The following is a 19,507-nucleotide window of genomic DNA, read 5'->3' on the forward strand; positions in this document are numbered from 1 at the left end:
GTGTTGACAGTCGGGTTGTTTTTCGTGATATCGGAGGCGGTCGCACCAAGGTCGATACCGACAGTGTTAGCAGCCAACTCAGAGTTCCAGTCTTTACAGAAGATTTGACATCTGGACAGCCTGAGCTTGTTAGCACTGCAAAACTGCTTCAAACCATTGGAGTACACCAGGGATTCAAGAGAAGGCTGTCAGCTGTCAAGAATGCGGGACTGCAGTTCGTGTGTCACTTTCCACCTGCAGACAGGTAGGAATGCTTCTACTAACACAGGCTGGGTAACTCCAGTCCTTGTAAATGTTGCTTGCATGTTCATGTTTCAGCCCTCTACAGCAATGTTTCCAAGTCTCCTCTTCTCTGTTTATTAACAATCGTCTGGAGGTCGTTGGGGTACAAGGCTGGCCCAACCTCCCTCAGCCTGTTGGGGTACAAGACTCGGCTTGATAGTACATTGTGGGCGACAGGGGGTCAGTACATTGCCATTGATAAAGTGGTTCAGAAGACACAATGTTTCTCCCGTATTTCTTTCTCCTTCACTTTGTGACTGAGGTGCCGTACGCCACATTCAAAACCTTCAGCAGGTTTTGAACACCAAACACACACAATGAACACATTCCTGGAGTCCCATACTGACGGCACTCTTGTCTTGTTGGCAAGGAGTCACCTGGTCTGAGGAAACACTGCTGCAGCAGCTGCAAGGCCCTGACACGTGCCTGTGCGTCCCAGCAGCTAAGCTGGTATTTGCTGGGATCAAGAGGACACCTGAGAAGGGGGCACCTGAAAGAGGCAACATTTTGTCAGCTGTGTCTGCTGCTACATTTGCCTTATTTTTTACAAACCAGCGCCACATGTTTAGAAATTGTAGAGTAGGGATTCCATAGCAAGGAACTGGAACTGGACGTTATTGTCTTTCTTTGTGAGACTCTGTTTTAAGGGGTGTTGGTTATGAACCGTGTGCGTGAAAGCTCTGGGCTTGTGACCTCGGCGCAGGTGGCTGTAGCTCTGCTGGCCATGCCTGTGCTGTTCTCCTCATTAACGGAGCTGCACTGGTGTGAGGGAAAAGTGCTGGAGTTCAGCTGCCCTGTCCGTACAAACATGTTCTCTGAAAGCCTTCTGTGTCAATGTTTACTGACGCTGGTGAAGGTACTGGCACCCTGTAGCAAACATTTCTAAACTTAAATGACCAGTTGCAAGGAGGCCTGGAAGATGCTTATAGGCAAAAATAGGTTGATAAAATATTCATAGAATCTAATGCTGCAAATGATACAAATAGCTTTCACAAAGGTTGGTAGAGCTTATGCCTGCCACACTACTGTTGATTCTCCCAAACAGTGACGGGCTAGACTGCTGCCTGATCAATCGGTCTGTAAATGCACTGCAGCAATCTGAAGCCAATGTGACTCTGGAATATATTTTATTCCCTAATGCAATCACAGCACATTACACCCCAGGAGCTGCATTAGCAGTGAGGGCTAATGCACAGCTTATGTCTGAGTCAACCACTTCACGAACACAGTGCTGTTGACATGGGCTCATCATTCTTCTCAAGCTGCGAAGGAGGGGTTTATCTGGCAGGGAACTGTTTATTAATTATGTATTGCGCACCTGTCAGGAGGCCTAGCGCTTTGCCAGACTGCCTGGCTGCGCTTGTGAGGCCCTGAACCTGCGCCAGCGCAGCCTCTGTCAAGAGCCGCGGTGTGCAGCTCCACACACACTGATGTCTCAACCACAGAGGCCTGTCCCAGGTGCCCCTGGACAGGCTCCCCTGGGACGTGGCTCTGCCACGCAGCGGCTGTGGACAGAGCTCAAGGTGGCAACGACTGGTTCGCTTACGCTCAGTGTTTCCATGCACGCAATAGAGGAAGAGCACTTAAAACAACAACGGAGGGCACTCCTTTACACAAAGCATGGTGGGTGTATGGAACAAACTGTTCACCCATGTTGTCAGAGCTGATACTCTGACGTATTTCACAAAAAGGCTGGATGAGCCTCATTTATAGGCTTTCTTTCTGGGAAGTGTGAGCTGTGCCCTGTTCTCCACGTCACTCCGGGTGTCCCTCCCCTCTCCCAGATGGCTGCAGACTGGCCAACAGCCTCAGACCCCCAGTGTCTGAGTATGGCAGTGCAGGAGAGCAGTGAGGCCGTCTGCAAAGCTCATCTTACAGCAGCTGGAAATAAATGGCAGTCTGACGTTACAAAATGGAAATGAACATGGCATTTCAAGAGTGGAGAAACAATACAGAAGAACGAAAATAATTCAACACTGATTCCACTGTGGCTGTGCATTTTACATTTGTTTCAATAATGTACCAGGTTACACAATCATTGTATGTCTTTCTTCTGGAAATATGGCTAGATTCTTATGTTCCTAAGTTCTTTTGATATGAAACCTGCACTGCACCCAGAAAAGGACAGGTGCTGTTTGTTATGTTCACCAGCAGAGGGCAAGCTTTCACCTTAAATGCAATTTTGGGGCTTTCAAACCTGCGTAAATAAAAGCTGTATTTTTAACCTGCCATGGTACAATCTCATTATAAACAACTTGAAGATTTTTAATATATGTATTAAAAAACATTCTACTGAATTTGACCGCAAACATGACCAAGCAGTAGTAGATAAACATTTATTTTGTTTTATTTTATTTTGCTTTATGTGTACCATTTGTTGTGAATCAATTCAACATTACAGCTGAGAATAGTGTGGTATCCTACTCAATGTCATTCATTTACTGTTGCTACACTGTGAGTAGAACATGCCTGTACTTCTAAAATATGGGATGTGTGAATTTGTTCCAGACTCCCACAACCCTTTGTGGAAAGAAGTACTTCTGTTTTAAATGGCTGTAGTTTCAATTTGTGGCCTCAGGTTTGTGTTTCAGTTGGTGTTTTGAGGTTCATGTTTCATCAAGCAAAGAAGTTTTTTTCAGAAGCAAGTCCATGTTGCTCCATGCAGAAGTGGAACAGATAACACGGACAGAGGTCTGGTTTCTGCAGTCATGCACACTCGGATGGTGCTCTGGGTGTTTTGTCAACAAAAGGACATTTGAATTGTATTGCCCTTTGTGTTAAAATGTGTTAAACGTAGTTTTGACCTTAACTGGTGGTCACTGCTCCATACAAGAATACACTCTTAAAAAGTCCACAATGCCAAGGGAAAGTGAGAGAGAAACAGCTGAGCCCTCTGGAGATGCGTACAGACCCAGGGCACGCAGTGAGTAAACTGTCAGGAATGTGAGTCCTTCCCTGCCCAGTGAGGCCCAAACACATCTAAACATGCAGCGCAGACTCTCACTAAACACTTTCACAAGCTGCTTCGCTGTTGCTACCTGGCAGACGTCTGTAAAAGACAGCCTACAATAACATTCCTGTAGTTTGTAAAGGAGTAAAAGTCATTGTCTATGATTCCAACAGGATCATTCTGTTCTTGCTACCTTTTGAAGTGTGTTATATAAAACAGGAACCTTCAGTTCATTTTAAAATGCACAAATGGATCGTTCTTGATCATTTCTCAGAAATTGTTTTCTCCTCATAAGACCTGGAGAGCACCTTGTACTTCACTGGAGATACCTGTGATAGCTACATCTCAGAATAAAAATCTCTTTCCTTCAAAATGCAGACGTTATTCTTTATTTAGCATGTCATACAACATTACTATTTGAATTGTATTTGTCTGAGAAGCACAGTATTAAAACTATTTAATGTCTTTGTTTTCTAGATGTAATCTGATCACGTAGTCAATTTCCCTGTTGGCCTAGATGTTAACTTAGCCATCAGATCATGTCTGGTGCTGTGTTGTTAGTGAAACAAGGTGTTTTAAACCAACACAATGCGAGCAATGGGCATGCCCATGAACACACACTGACCTCCAGAGAGCAGCAGCTGCTGACCCAGCACCACTCAGCACAGCGCTGCCTCTCCTGTCTTCGCCCGGCCTCAGGCGCCAGATGAGCTTCTTCATCTCCTGCCCTCGTTCTGTACCTGGCCAAGCGTGTCCTGCAGCTCTCCCTGGACTATCCGGAGAACGGGATCAGCCGCGGACACTCATGGGGAGGACGACAGCCGCTGAAAGATTCCAAGGAAAAAGCCTTGGGAGGAAAGGAATCGTTTGGGCCTGTGTTTTGTCCGGCGCAGTGACGACTCCGGCAGCTCAAACACATTTGCGCTCCTGCTGGTGGCCTGTAACAGGCTCTCCGGCCTCAGGCCTCGTCCACAGCCCTCAGCGCTCTCTGCTGCTCCCCAGCCGCTGCGCCGGTGGTGTTTGAGGAGAGGACTGCGATGCTGTTTCACTGCAGGGAAGGAGTGGTAACGTGTGTGAGGACACACTAGGAGGGCCGACTCCAGGTACAGGGAGGACTGTCTGACAGTTGCTCCCAGGGCGGGGTGCTGTTGTCTCTCAGTCTTTGTTTTCTGATATACACAGTAGAGCTGTTTGGAAACGTTACATTTTTTTCCATTTCAAGTGTTGTGTTGTGCATCTTTATTTGCGTATGGTTCATATGGGTCGGAGATCTTTAACATGCCTCTTTGTGATCTTTACAATTCTGGTTTATTGAGCTGTTGTAGGAGCGTGGGCGTCCAAAACAAAGCACTTAAAAGATCCTTAATGGAAATAATTTAATTCAAAGCTTTTAGCGGCCACTCGTGGTGAAATGGCGTCTCACCCGAGTCTCTAATTTAGTAACCTTAAAAGTTACCTGTCTCCGTCTGGTTGTCAAGCCGGTCTCACCTGTGCTCTGACCGAGCGACGCAACGTCACGGAAGAGTTGCTAAGATTGAATGAAATACCTGACGTACGGGAGTCTTTGCCCTGTGCCGGTTGGAGCGCCGCTCTGTCAGTCAGTTGCTCTTTCTCCGCCTTCCTCCTCCTCCTCCTGACCCTCTTAGCTGAGCCTCTGAGCCTCTAACAGAAGCCGAGCTGTGCGCTTTCGGAGAGGCGCAGTCGAGTGTTTCTGAGGTGACCGATTCTTAGTTCAGACTGCAAAGTACTTTATAATCTTATCGAATACCTGATAGGCTCCAAGGAATTTCGAAATCCTGACGATCGCTGGACTTTTAGTTTTTAGACATTTGCTTCGTGAGCGGTGATTATTCTGCGCTCTTCCTGCTCGTCTTGGCAGAGAAGTTTTTCCTTCGGCGGCTGAGCTCATCTCTGGATCGCTGGGCCAGGTGATACTGGGCTCTGCTTTCGCTACAGGTACTGCAGTATTTGAGTTTCCTCTTTTCCGGCTTTGCATGGTTATTCTTTCTTGGTTGGTGTTTAGAATTTATAAAAAGCACAGTTTTATGTGTTTTGAAAGAGCTTTTTCTGTAATCTGCATGTTTTCTTGTGTGTGAGGCTAAGGTAACGGTCTGACCCTCAGGACGCACATGGACGAGATGTAATGTACATACGAGTTATTGCACAATAGAAATAACTTTGATTTGCGGATCTGTTTTACTGTAGCCAGCAAATACTGAAAAATACTACCAGTGAACCTTGGGTTTCATTCCAAAAATCAGGATTTATATCTTGGATGGCAAAACCCGAAGTAGTAACCGGTTCGGTACTTCTGTCTGAAAGTTGTTTCCTGTCAGCCAGGTTAGCGGAAGACATTTTGTCACTATTTAATCCTAAAATAGTGATTTGTACACTTGATCAAAATCGTTCGGAACTTTCGATTTTTTATTGTGTAGAGTCCATATAGCCAGTGCCCAGTCAACAGCGAAAATACTGCAAACTGAAGTCTCTCAGTCTCGCTGTTCAGATGAGAGATTCAGCTTCTCCGTTCCGCATAGAAGCACGGTACGTTCACAGGGAAACACTGTTTCCTAATTGACCTGTCACCTGAGGAGCACGGATTATCAGGACGTCTTTGGACCTGAGGTAATGATCTGCTCCCTCCAAGAGCGGTCGCACAGGCTTCGGTTCACCGAAAACACCTGACTCCCCCCCCCCCCCCTTTCAGATCTCAACACGATGTTAAAACCTTGATCGAGTCAGCTGAGAGTTCGTCAGAATTGTGCTCTGTAACAAAGTGCTGTAAAACAGAGGCAGTTGACATTTTGGGTGTAGCGTACCCACCCGAATATCCAAATGCAAAGTACAGTAATCAGTCTTTAGAAGCCCAGTCGCTGAGAGAGGAAAAGCTCTCCAGTCGTTTTCAGATGGTAAGTATTGTAAAGCTCCATTGTGCTGCTGAGGACCGGGCGGTGTGTTCAGTGTGCGTGAATGCGGCTCGTCCTGTTCCGTGTGATCACCTCCAGACAGGCGCTGGGGCTCGAGCTCCGTCCGCGTGATTCACGAGCTCTTTCCATTCACACCCTCCCCCGTCGCCGTGGCAACAGAGGACGGCGCGGCCCGGGCCTTTTCCCCTGGGCCGGCCGCCGTCCCGGCTCGGACCGACTCCCTCTCAGGCGGAAGTACCGTGCCGGCAATGTATTGCTTAAAAACACTGTCGCCCCCAGAGGACCGCACGCTCAGGGGACGGGCATTGTCGGCTTGTTTGCGGTTCTGCGACTTGTAGCCTGCGATTGTTCCTCCCAGCGTCCCTTGTGTGGGTGTGAACTGGACGGAACCGCTTCGGAGCTGCGTGATTTTAGGCCAGAGTGCGGTGGCGCTGGACACCTCGTCCACCCGTTCATTATAGCAAGACGTGCACGGCCTCCAAACAGATTCAGATTAAAAGATGTCTCAATCTTTTATTGAATCGTGATACAACCCCCCGAGGAATACGCTGTGGTCTGCGAGGGTCGGTCCATGTAGAGGCCAGGGCGCGTCTTGACATCCCTTGACCACACTCCCACAGGCCAGCGCAGCACTCGGCAGGGGCAGCCTGCGTGTGCCCGTGTGATGCCAGTCTGACCCACGTGTTCCTTGTAAAGAGAGCCTGCTCTTCCGCTGGCAGGGAAGGGCTGTTACTGTGGCCAGACTGGGGCTCTTCAGTCCTGCTTGTCCCCCGGCCCCTGTGGGTTATGTGTCGGCTGAGGTCTCAGTGTGTAAACGAGAACAGTGTGCTCTTCCTCCTCTGGCCTGAGCGGCCGGAGGTCTCTGTCGGAGAATTTTACTTTGAGGTGGTTCTGGGTAACGTATACAGAGACCCATCTCGCCATCTGCGGCTCCACAGACGTGCTAGACAAAGTCACGCGTAATAAACTGCTTCTGTGTCCCGCTCTGCTCCTTATCGGTATCAATAATGCAGTTGCTGTAATAAATACCACAGCTCAATCATCCAGTCTGTGACACCGGCCCACACTTATGTCCAAATGCACATGACACTTCCTATCCTTCGGAACATTGCAGTTTAATTAAATGTTTTCATGGTTATCATACGGAGGTGATAGTTTTCAATTAAATGCTTTTTAATTATCCTGTTTTACAGGCGTGCAGCTTGAATTGTCATTAGATTATTCCTCGTCGCTTCGGGGGTTTGATAATTGGGCTTTAGGGAGTGAAGATGAGCGAAATGTTTGGATTCTTAACGCCTATTACCTCGTCAGCTTTCAGTTGATGAAGGAGTTTGCAGTTTGCTCATTTTCACTTAGGTCACAGTGAATGTGATTAACAAGCAACCCAGCACCAATGAAAGTAACCTGATAAACCTTCTCTCCGTTTCGTCACTCACTGGCACAGTCGATCCTGGTTTCCCATTATATTTCTTTACAAAGGGCCTGATCTGTTATCCTTCTCCTGAACGTCAGCCATAAGGATAGAAGACACTGTAGATGACAGCCATAGGAAACCATGCCTGTTAGCGTCTCTAGTTTGCTTGCTGGTGGCTCAGGGATCTGAGTCTGGGTTGCTGGTGCGTTTTAAATTCAGAAACGGTTTATACAGCTCATTTGTTCTGAGCCCTTGCTGAGGTGGGATGCCTAGGAAACACTCCCAAGTATAAAGTCAGGCCGTGCTGCTGTCCTCCAGTGTGGGCTCTGTTCTTGGCGAAGGCCAGACGAGCTGTGGCACTATCCCAGCCAGGGGTCGGGGCAGCGCGGCTCCTGTGGAGGAGTCCGGGCTGATGGGACACCGGGCTGCGGTTGCCGCGGAGACCTACAGGAAGAATGACAACAAGCCCTGAGACTGCAGCGGGGCGATGGCTGTTGCTCAGGCGCAGTCGGTGTACTACTGGAAATAAATCACCCCGTTCGTGCTGTGCGCAGAAGCTGCTCCACCAGTCCTGCTGCTCCCTCAATGTGCACCGTGAATCACACGCCCACCAGCCCCCAGAACTGCCCCGGCTTCATCTGGGACAGGGGCAGCAACAGCAGCTCAAGGAAAAGATTTAGACTGTTGTATACAGAGGCGACTGCTGCAAGTGTACAGGGAAAGCTCAGTTGTTGTTTCTTTTTCCAACTGCACTGCATTCAAATGCTCAGATGCTAGTTTTGAGTCTTCTGAAGGTTTTTGTTTATGCATACATGCTCTTTGATATGCAGGTGATAACAGTGGAACACAGGCTGTGCTGTAAATTGGAGTTCTGTTTGTTTATAATTCACAAAGCGTACGCCTGTGGCACCACAAGAGTCTGCCATATGATGTCATCTTCCAGATCCTGCAGAGGTGTATATTTACAGGTTCGGTGCCAGCCTATGTTATGTGGAGTCAAGATCCTGGACCGTGCTGTTGAAAGCAGAGAGAGATTTTTTTAATTTCTCATCCTGGATCAGTGATTCTCAGTCCTAAACTTGGACTAGGTTTCATTCCATTTGAGCTCCTAGATATATAACTACTGTATATACACTTCTTGATCCTTTTAATTGAAAAAGCTTTTTTTAGATGTTTCTGATCTCTCTGCTATTCCAGAAATACCCTGCTGCACCCAACAAGTTTCAGAATCTTTGTTCACTCCTCATCCTCTTTATTAAGTAGCTTATAGTTTGAGCAGCTCTCAACAGGTGGTCAATTAATGTTGATTCGGCTGCAGGTGTGAATGGCTCTGGATGAAACACTCCCATCATAATCTCCCTTTGTTCTGCAGAGATCCAATTGCTTTATTTTCACACAGCTGGGTGCGTAGAGCTGTAAAATTGTTTGAGCCATTTACTAACCCCACCCAATTTAAGAACTCAAAATTCTTTTAAAACGGCACACAGGTAGCATGCAGAGATCACTGTAAAAAAACATCTTAATGGCTTTAGTGCTCATAAGCTCAGCTGGCATGCAGCCCTGTAGCACACATCAGCGCTTCTTTCCTCAGGCTGCAGCAGAAGATGGAAGATTCTTTCATGTTGTTTCCTTGGACAAAATGATGCCCCAGGGGACACAACCAGTGAGCAATATGACCCCATGTATGCAGAGCGAGGGCCCTGGGGACCTGCAGGGCCTTGTTGGCCAAGGCGAAGACGTTGCAGAACAGCAGTGAGGCTCTGGTCCACTGTCTGGAAAGTTCTGCGTTGGGGATAACCCTGCTGCTGACATGTGAAAAACCATCATGGTCTGATTGTCCCCGTCTCATTTGTAAGGTCTATTACACGCACCCTGCAAAAAAACAGCTCATTAGCCGGAGTGTCCTGTAAAAAGGATGACGCAGTACAGTCACGTGGCAGTGTGAATCAGGAATACACAGGCAAAGGAAACATGGGGTTTCAATTTTTAATGCTCCTCTTCTGTGTGATGATGAATCCACTGTGCGGTAGAGCTACTGATTGTCTACAATGAGAAAGCAGCACAGATGTTTGTCACACTTGTTTCAGCTGTTGTTACTGGTGCTGTGTCCTCTGGGTTCAGGCCTGACCTGGAGCCTTAATGTCCTCCCCTCCTGTGCAAACACAAAAATGTTTTAGGAATTCTACTGTACATAACACTACATTTACAGTCTTTCTCCAGAAAGCATACAGTGATCTGATTTATAACAATCAACGTTGTGAAATATGACCAGTGGAGGCAAGACAATACTGGTATTTACTTAGTGCTTGGCTGCTGAAACATTGCAAAATAAAGGTGATGTGTTTTTCTTTTTAACCTGTGCCTCTAAATTGGACTTGTAAACCTCTTGGTATGCATGGAGCATGATTTTCCTAATAATGCAGCACTCGGGACACCTGTGGTCAGGTGCCTGGGAGAGGGGAAAGGAGTCCCTGCCTGTATGCAAATACTATTGTAAATCAGGTCGGGTGAGGAGTATCTGCGTGCACGAAGGGCTCCATTTCCTCCCAAGTGCAGAGAAACTGGGTTAGTGCTGACAGAGCACTGGCGTGATGCCCTCCTGACAAGCGTGCTGGTTAAGTCCATGGTGGATGGCGAGAGTTCAGTAGCATTAAGATTTTTAATCTAAAGGAAAACAAAATTATTTGAGCATTAACTTTGTTAATTAGCATTTTAGGCATATTGCATGTTTTAAAAAATCCTGATACCTATAAAATCTAGATCAACGGTCGAATTACTGCTGCTAAGTAATTTTGGGGTGTTTTTCATGGGTTCACAGAAGGGATGAGCCCATAGTAAAGATTAGGAAGGGGCCGGTAACGAGGTGCAGTTGTGAGGACGTGGGCAGCAGGGGCCCTCAGACACAGTGACGTCTGTTCTGATGGTCAGGAAAGCACAGAAAGACATGTTACAGCCCAGAGAGAAGGGGTGTGAATGAATTCTCTGTTTTGGCTTTAGGTTCATTTTAAACCACTTTAAATTTTTTTCTGTGCTATGATGTTAAACAGGTTTTTGTGGGGCCTGTCTGTGAAAGGGGGCCGGTGTGTGTTTCTGTGTCGGAGGGTTTGTGGTGTTGGAATGGAGCCCGGAGCTCCAGCAGGAGCTCAGTGACACCGCAGTGAGAGTGACGGGCCAGACTCGGATCTGGACAGCGACAGGACATGCAGAACTGCGGAACGGGCGCCGGCGTGTTGCCAGAGCTACTGGCAACGGCTGCAGTTACCCTATCGGTTCGTGGCGAGATCGGGTGGGCTGGGTGGCCTGTTCTCATGAAAACGTCCTCTGCCAGTTGTATTGAAAGCTGTTTACTGAGACAATGTGCTGCCTCTTGAATAAGCTGCCCTGTCCGCAGCGCAGTTCTGCAGTCAGCTGCACGAATTAAGAGGCAGGTGAGGCGCCTCTCGCCCTACGACTGGTCTGTGGTTGTGAGAGTGCAGCCCTGTCTCTCCCAGACCAACCCGCTGCTGGCGGTCCTGTGGCACTCAGTGTTCAGTGCTCACAGGCAGCGCTCTATGTTCAGGCAGTTCTCTATGCTGAGGTAGTGCACAGTGCCCAGTGCTCTGTGCTGAGGGAGTGCTCACATCTCAGTGCTCAGTGCTGACGGCGTGCTCGGTGCACAGTGCACAGTGCCAACTGCTCAGTGCTAAGGGAGTGCACAGTACACAGTGCTGAGGGAGTGCTCAGTGCACAGTGCCCAGTGCTCAGTGCTGAGGGAGTGCACAGTACACAGTGCTGAGGGAGTGCTCAGTGCACAGTGCCCAGTGCTCAGTGCTGAGGGAGTGCTCAGTGCACAGTGCACACAGCCAACTGCTCAGTGCTGAGGGAGTGCACAGTGCCCAGTGCTCTGTGCTGAGGGAGTGCTCAGTGCACAGTGCTCAGTGCTCAGAAGGTCACCCTCGCTCTGTGCTAATCCTCTTACTCACTCGAACAGCAGCACAGTATTAACCGTCCCTCACTGTGGGAGAGAAAACTGTCAATTACACTGCTGCCAGGAGCTTGTGGGATGAAGAGCTCTTCTTGCCTCTGTGCACAGAAAGGTCACATTTCCACCACAGTCTTCCCCAGGTGTTCCAGTGCCGATCCCCTCGTGACGGCTCTTCCCAGGGAAGGGCTTGTCATTAGCGGGGCTGTCTTTGTGCGGCTCCTTTGCGTGCCGAGGAGTGCTGATCCTGGCATTAGAGCCTCAGGGGGAGTTACTGAAACAATGTCAACTCCGGGGAGGCCTCTGTCCTGTGGTGAAAGACTTGCTAGCAGTAGGAATCTCAAGCTGCTCTGTAGTTCAGACCTCGGGTGAGCGCAGGGGTGGGGACTCTGGGCCCATGGCTTCAGTCCCAGGTGTGGTTCTGACTTTGTACCCTGGACCAAGACTCTCTGCTCGGCTCGTGTCGACGGGTACACATGTAAGTGGCTTTGGATAAGCGCCTCAGCCTATTAACGCGTGAACCGCAGGTTTCCCAGGAGGCTCAGTGGAAAGTGCAGATGCTGCCGGGGGAGAGCTGAGGCAGGGAGACGGGCTGTGTGGGAAACGCACTGGGGTCTGTTCCTCTGAACCGGCCCGCGTCCCGGGCCACTCAGGGGGAGTTCAGGATATTCCAGTCTTTACAGGCTGTGTTGGCTGAGTTAGAGCTTTTATCCAGGTGAATTCCAGAATGAATCTGGGTTTGTGGGAGTGGTGCTCCAGGGGAAACTGGGACAGGACATACCTTGGTCTAATAAGAATGGAAAAGGAGAAGCATTTCTACAGCAAGAGAATTCACGGCTGCAGTAGTTTGTCGGAGCCCAAAGCCTAAAGCAGGTCTCCGTGCTGTGAATGGCGTGATTTCCAGCTGGTGACAGCAAGGGAGCCTTGTGTCATCTGGCCTCACCAGGAAGGGTTCTGTCCTTCCGCTCCTGTACTGCTTGTTGTTCTTCTGCCCAGGGACGAGGGGGAGGAGGGGGTTCATTTTCCAGTCAAATAGGAACAACTGCTTTGCATTGAAACATTTTTGGTGGCACCCTAGCTTGCAGATCTGCAGAGGCTGAGGGGCAAGCTCATCACAGCTGGCCTCCCAACAGCTGTCTGCAACCGCAGACCAGGGGCTTCATTTCCCTTATTCTACTCCTTTCTGATATGTGCTGCTGAAAAGCCACAGTAGCACTGATGTGAGACAATGTAGATCTGAGTCAAAGGAGTGTGAGTGGTTCTGTGCAGAACCTTGCTGCCGGTGCAGAACGCTGCTGAGCCTCCTTGTCTGTCACGTGAAGGTCAGAGAGGCTGCAGGTACAGGGTGGGCCTGCTACAGCGTGTTAATTAATGAGTCACGTTAAGGTAATTAAAGCCCATTGGCTCTAAAGGTGCACTGGACAGGCCGTGTGATTTGCGTCAGGCAAGATTAGAACTGTGTTTGACTATGAACCACTTTCCAAAAGATTTTTGAGAGTTTGAAGCTGCATTTGTAGGAAGAAATGTTTTTTTTTTTTGCCTAAACAGTTTCTGGACACCTAGTAGGACTTGCACAGCAGTTAAGGGCTATGATAGTTGACCTGTTATTGTTAAGGTCTGTGGATATCATCTTTGTGTTAAGGGTACAGTACGTTCAAAAGCATGTCAAAATAGATACATCTGGCTCCCGTCAGGAATCAGACACGTTATAAAATTGCACCTTCTGTGGCCCAACCTAATAAATCCATCACCCTCGCTGTCTGCAGGCCTCTACATTTGACTGCACTCCATGACTCTCTTCAGACACTGGCTGGAGTTCTTTCTGTCCCATAAAAAGAATGTGGAGACTTGAATTGGCAGCAGTTTGCGCATCGGGCTCTGTTTAGCATGCCAGTGGCCTTTACTGAAGAGAGCTGGGAATAACCAGCTTGCTAATCCTCTGTGAGAGGAAAGCCTCAGAGAACATCACAGCAGTGTGCAACATCAGCACTTTCACCTTGGGCCTGCTGTCACAATGACACAACATGCAGGCCCGCCATCGCATACTGACCGTCAATAATTATTCATTAATAACGCCCCCGAGTTACACATTTAATCATTTTACTATAAAAAATGCTGCTGTTAATTGGAAATGGTAACAACACAAGGTACAACAACAGACTCATCAGAGGGGTCGGGTTTAATCCCGGAACACTGCACAGCCAGAGCGCTGTCCTCCCCGGAGAGTCGGAGTGAAGAGCCGCAGAGGAGGAAGGTGCCGGAGCTGTCCGGCTCCGGGCTCCGGGCTCCGGGCCAGCATGCTCATTAGGCCTCGATCTGAAGTGCGTGGTGGACAGAGAAAGCTGTTGAAAGAGAATGCCGTTTACCTTGAGGTGCCGTCAGACTGTGCCTGAGGCACTATGGAGCAGACATGGTGATTCCTGAAGCAGGTGTGCATGTTCAGTTGCAGCAGGCCAGGGCATAACGACCAAATAATCCTGGTTAGTTCAATTCAGGGCTGATGTTATTCTTCCACAGGCTGTACTCTGGGTTTTTAGTTCAAATGCTGTTTGAATAATAAGGACATCTGAAGCTCAGCAAGTCTGGGCCTAGGCAGCACTGGGAAGGGAGACCTCTAGGGAAAGTCGGGCTGCATCTTGTGTTGTTGGTGGACCAGTAGGTGGCGCCCTTCCCTCTAGACCAGTGTTTCCAAACCAGCGCCCCAGGATGGTGAGTGAGTTCTGTAGGAGGTGCTGTCCTTTGGATGAGGCATTAAAATGGGGTCTTGCCTGCTTGGTCATTAAAGACCCCGCTGCTCCCCTCCTAAGAGTAGGGATGTTAATCCTTGTGTCCACAGGACTCTCGCCAAAGAAATGGCTTCACCCAGTGAATTACTTCTCCAATTCATCTGCTGTGTGGCTGGTTTGCTTTTCAAACAAAGAACAGGAGGCATTTCTTTACATAAAGGGTTGTGAAAGTCTGGAACATCTGGAACAAGCCACTAGGCCATGCAGTTAAAGCTGAAACCCTTTCATGAAACAGCTGGAGGAGATCTTTGGACCACTTAACAACAAGCACTGACCAGGCTCGACGGCCCGAAAGCCCTCCTCCTGCCTGTGTTCTTACTGAACGGCTGCCACGTGTCGCCCAGGAAGGCTCTGCACTTCAGTGTGGGATGAGAGGGTCATGTCCTGTAAGTCTGGGGCTTTGGGGTGGGAAGAGTGAGATGAAATTCATTCAAAGTGAAAGAGGCTTCAGTCCTTCCAGCACTGTAGTGGGGATGAAAGAGAAACGGGTTTTCCTCATCCTACAGTATCATCATCACCGGCCAGCATGTGCCCTGCTGGAGCCCCTGCCTGAACAACAGTGCTCTTTCAAATGACAGAGCAGCAATTTCAGCGTTTCATCCAGCTCCTCTGCAATCAGATCTCTTCACACACCAGCTCCAGGGGCAGCAGGACCGCTCCAGGCTGGCGCAGCGAGGCAGCGAGAGCTGCTGTCCGTCTGCAGGCGTGGCAATTCTGTGGCAGCACGGTCTCCCCTGAGCTTTGAAATCTGCGATAGCAGCCTGAAGAAGCAAAATAATTCAGTTACATTCCCAATCATTTTTCAGCTCTACAAAAAAAAGCATAGAGATAAAATCTGCTTTTTTTAAAGCAAATTTAAAGCCTGATCTAAAATGCACCTTTTCTGCCTTTTGGTTTAATATCGGAATTTCATTTGCATTGATTTCCAGTTTTGCCATCTACTACATTTAAACAGTTTACAGGAAGGGGCAGTAATCATTCTGCATGTCCTGTGTGGAGGGCAGGGAGCCAACTGCTTCCTGAGTGTTTGGAGACTATGGTAGGTTTGGATTTCTGGATGTATTGTTTGTCACATGAGCAAAATGGGTTTGTTTCTTATACTGCATTTTCATATAATGTCCATTTTACTGTGCCGGTTTCAGGAAAGCAGTAGTGCAGCAGATCCTGAGTGAATGTGCAGTTCAGTGTTTCTGTCATATGCATCACCCTCAGACAAGTTCTTTTCTTTGTGCATTTTTATGGAATTCTACCAAGTCCAAGTGTTTCTATGTGTTTTTTTATTTGTTCTCCTTCTGAGAGAAGTACACCAAGGTCTGAAACAATGCCTCATCTGTTACCTTTCTTGTGTTCAAGGGTGAGGCGTGACTCGTGAGGTAAACGTGGGTGTTCCTGTGGTGTGCCCAGGATTGGGTGAAATTATCACATCCTTTCATAAAGCCCGTCTGATCTAGGTGTGTCTGCTTGGCCACGTAGGCCCCTAGCCAGCATCAGAGCATCTTAACATACAGTATGGCTTGATAGCCAAGCACGGAGACGAGCTCGGACCATAGCTTGCACACAGTGTTCTGTGTACTTTGAAGATGAGGGATATGGCAGTGATATTATCATCCCTCAGAAATGCACTTTTCTCTGTGGCTGTAAGTGTAATTTCAAGCTGAAGAGGACTAACTGGGCCAAACAGTCAGACAGCCTTCTGGAGGGATGCTTAGGGGGTTTATCTTTTGTCCTGTCCTGATCCTCCTTTACTCCGACAGGGATATAGGTGCTCACGGTCTTAAAAGACCATGTCAGCGAAGGGATTAGAGAGACTTCATGGAAAATTGAGCGTGAAGTCTAAGTAGCAAATTAAATTAAACTCAGACTCGGATAAAGTGAGCTGTTAAGAATTCTGTAATTTTATCAAAATGAGATTTATACACTTGACAAGTAAATACAGCAGAATTATCTTTAATGAAGCCTTTGACTTCATCCCACAGATTGCTTGGGTCGTCGTTGCATTGGGTCACAGTTAAGAAAAGTCACATGAAAAGTCACATTGGGTCACATGAAAAATGAAAAGTGGAAAAACTCCTCAATTTACCCTGAAACTCTACCTGCAGCTACTCAGATTGCAATAGCTGAGCCTTCAAGCAACCTTGGTGTCAGGTACAGTACCACTGCCACGTTAGCGCGAGCAGTGGTTTGTTTTAGTTCGCTGAACCCACATGTTGGGCAAGACAGCAGAGAGAACAGGGCAAGACAGCGCACAGGGGCGCGGTGCCGTAGCGGAGCGAGAGCGCGCAGGGGCGCGGTGCCGTAGCGGAGCGAGAGCGCGCAGGGGCGCGGTGCCGTAGCGGAGCGAGAGCGCGCAGGGGCGCGGTGCCGTAGCGGGGCGAGAGCGCGCAGGGGCGCGGTGCCGGAGCGGAGCGAGAGCGCGCAGGGGCGCGGTGCCGTAGCGGGGCGAGAGCGCGCAGGGGCGCGGTGCCGTAGCGGAGCGAGAGCGCGCAGGGGCGCGGTGCCGTAGCGGGGCGAGAGCGCGCAGGGGCGCGGTGCCGTAGCGGAGCGAGAGCGCGCAGGGGCGCGGTGCTGTAGCGGGGCGAGAGCGCGCAGGGGCGCGGTGCTGTAGCGGGGCGAGAGCGCGCAGGGGCGTGGTGCTGTAGCGGAGCGAGAGCGCGCAGGGGCGTGGTGCTGGAGTAGGCTGGGGAGACGCAGAGCCGAGCACGTGGCAGTGGTCCAGTGGCGTGTCTGAGGGTGTGGTCCATGAACATAGTCAGGTACTGTACGTAGCCAGGCAGCCGATAGACTAGTGAAAGTGCAGGGAAACAGAGTCCAGAGGAATAAACCAGTACACAGCACCAAGGGCAATCCCAGACACGAAGCTTGGGTGAAGGTGGATCTAGGATCCAAAGCAAGCAGGGAACTAGGGGACGAGAGGACTTGGGTCTTACAGACAGTGACTGTACACCAGACCCCTGAGCAGTGTCGGAGCCATCCTTGAATCTTCTGCACCTCGGGATGTCAGCTGCCTGCAGGTGAAGCAGGTTTCCTGTCGGTTCAAGAGTGACAGGCGAATGGGTGCATGACTGGATCTGCAGCGCTGCAGGGGGACGAGCCGGCCGCCTTGACTTCCATCTGCGGCGTGTCATCTTCATGGCGCCATTCACGCTGGATCTGCTCCCAGGATAACGGCAAAGGCCGCAGGTTCCAGCAGGGCTTCTGGTCAACAGCTTAAAATATTCACATTTGCACGTGAATATCCCAAGACTTTCTATTACTATGTGAAGTGACTGGCACTTACAGACATTGTAATTGCTGTATATAAACAGAAATCATTTTTACAAACCCATCTAAAAGTTAAGAGGACAGCCCCCAGTGTGACAGTCTAATGCAATCACACAGTAATTCCCCTGCCGTTGTGAGAGCTTCTGTGAGACCCTTACACCTGCCGCCGTTTGATCCCCAGTGAAGGCATGCTGCCGCCAGCTGAAACGAGAGCATCTTTCTGTCGCGGGACCCTTCCTCCTGGCCTGAGAGGTGTGGGAAGCAGAGGGCCTTGCGGGCTGAGCCATGCGCAGCGAGACGCAGACCCTCAGGACCCCCCCAGCTGGCCGATTGAAGGGGGGGCTCAGCGCGTGAGGGAGCACTTAACCGCAGATCCCGGCGCAGCGAGTGGATGACGAAATGCTAATCTAATCGCTCGCCTCTGGGGCTCCAGCGACTTCGCGGACGGTACCCGCTGTGAATACGTGCTAGGAATGTGAGGGCGGCCGAAAGCCTGAGGACAGCTCGCGCGCCGCCTCTGCGCGGAAGGCTGTGACGATAATACAAGTTAATTACGCCCTTAAGCAGGAAATAAGATGACCGAGCAGCGGGAGAGACTGCCGACCTGCTGGAAGGACATCACCTCCGAGCTTTTCTGTGACTCTCAATGGTCACTTCGGCTAAATTGCTTTCTTAATGGGCTGAGTTTGCCCTCTTAATGGGAAGGAAGGCATTAAATGATCCCCCACCCTGACTGACTTTCTGTAGGAAAGGAGAGTCGGAGGGGGGTGGAGGCTTGTTCACAGGCTGCTGCAGCACTCAGACCCGGAGACAGGAGACAGGAGCTTGCCTCGCTGTCATGTTGACGTGCTTTTAGGTATTTGCTAGTATTCCCCAGACCAGGGGCCGGAATGAGATCATTAACGGGCAGATCTGTACGCGGTGTGAGTTAAGAGACGGACTGCTCCTTTACTGCGCCTGACACCCTTTGCCACAACATTTTCTTCTCTGTTTAATTAACAGAAACACTTGAGGTGATCAGGATTAAATTGCCAGTGGGGGCTGTAGAATGCCCATTGCAATCTTTGTGAAATTAAAAGAATCTTGTCTGCTTCTGCTGTAACCTACATTTTTCCTGTCTGAAGCTCCTGCAGCACAAGTCTCAGAGAAACATATTGCCACTGACAGACCGGAGATCTCCGGTTTGCACAAAAGCTGGCATCACCTCAGGCTCATTTATGGTTTGCCTAGAGTATTTCTAGAGTGATTGCAATTAGTGTTTAACTTTCCTGCTCTGGCAGATAAATACAGTGACAGATTTTTCTCCAGATTTGTGGATAATTTTAGTTGAAATTCAGGACTGGGCAATTGCTTCTCTGATTACTTGTAATGGTCGACAAGCATATATATACACTACATATTGCAGTGTTGTGTACTACACACGTAGCAAACACATAAGCCCTAAATTTGAAATGGGGAACATTAAGTCTGTAGCTGCAGAGGCTGCATACGGGAAAGACTAAGGTGCTTGTTAGACCGTCATTCACAATTTTCAGACAATGTGTGGAAGCAGTTATAAAAGGCAAAGGGAATGTTAAGATGTAGAATATAAGTAACATAATAACTTAAACTCACAATTGCCTACCATGTGTATAATTAAATACTATGTATTTAATAGTGAAAACAGGAGGCATATCTTTACACAAAGGCTAGTATACAACAAGTAATCCAGCCAAGTGGTTGAATCTTGGTATCGTGCTCCTGTTTCATTCAGGAAATGGGTCAGCCGGTTACTTTAAATTTCCATTGTGCTGAGACACTTGTGGCATAGTGGTAAATCGTAGGTAGATATGAAAGCCAGTTCCAGGACCTCCTTGATCCTCTCATCCGTGAGAGATGATGATGGTGTGTGGTTCCTAGGACTGCCTCTTTCATCTTGCCAGTCCT

General features: G+C 49.1%; 1 protein-coding gene and 1 long non-coding RNA gene across 2 annotated transcripts in view; one reads left to right on the forward strand and one right to left on the reverse strand.

Moving 5' to 3' along the window:
- Positions 1-1,392: 1,392 nt before the first annotated feature.
- Positions 1,393-4,705, reverse strand: LOC148650807 (uncharacterized). Its single transcript, XR_015925561.1, has 2 exons — positions 3,858-4,705; positions 1,393-2,163 (listed from the first exon to the last, which is right to left on the reverse strand). It is a non-coding gene; the product is annotated as an uncharacterized LOC148650807 (long non-coding RNA).
- Positions 4,706-4,910: 205 nt separating this feature from the next.
- The window catches only part of osbpl3b (oxysterol binding protein-like 3b), a 59,934-nt gene continuing 45,337 nt past the window's right edge, over positions 4,911-19,507 (forward strand). The window contains exon 1 of the mRNA XM_088600343.1: positions 4,911-5,188. The gene's annotated coding sequence lies outside the window, so the exon portion shown is untranslated. The remainder of the gene's footprint in view (positions 5,189-19,507) is intronic.

The sequence above is a fragment of the Lepisosteus platostomus genome, chromosome 12 (genome assembly GCF_059453375.1).
Source record: "Lepisosteus platostomus isolate fLepPlt1 chromosome 12, fLepPlt1.hap1, whole genome shotgun sequence".
Classification (NCBI taxonomy): domain Eukaryota; kingdom Metazoa; phylum Chordata; class Actinopteri; order Semionotiformes; family Lepisosteidae; genus Lepisosteus; species Lepisosteus platostomus.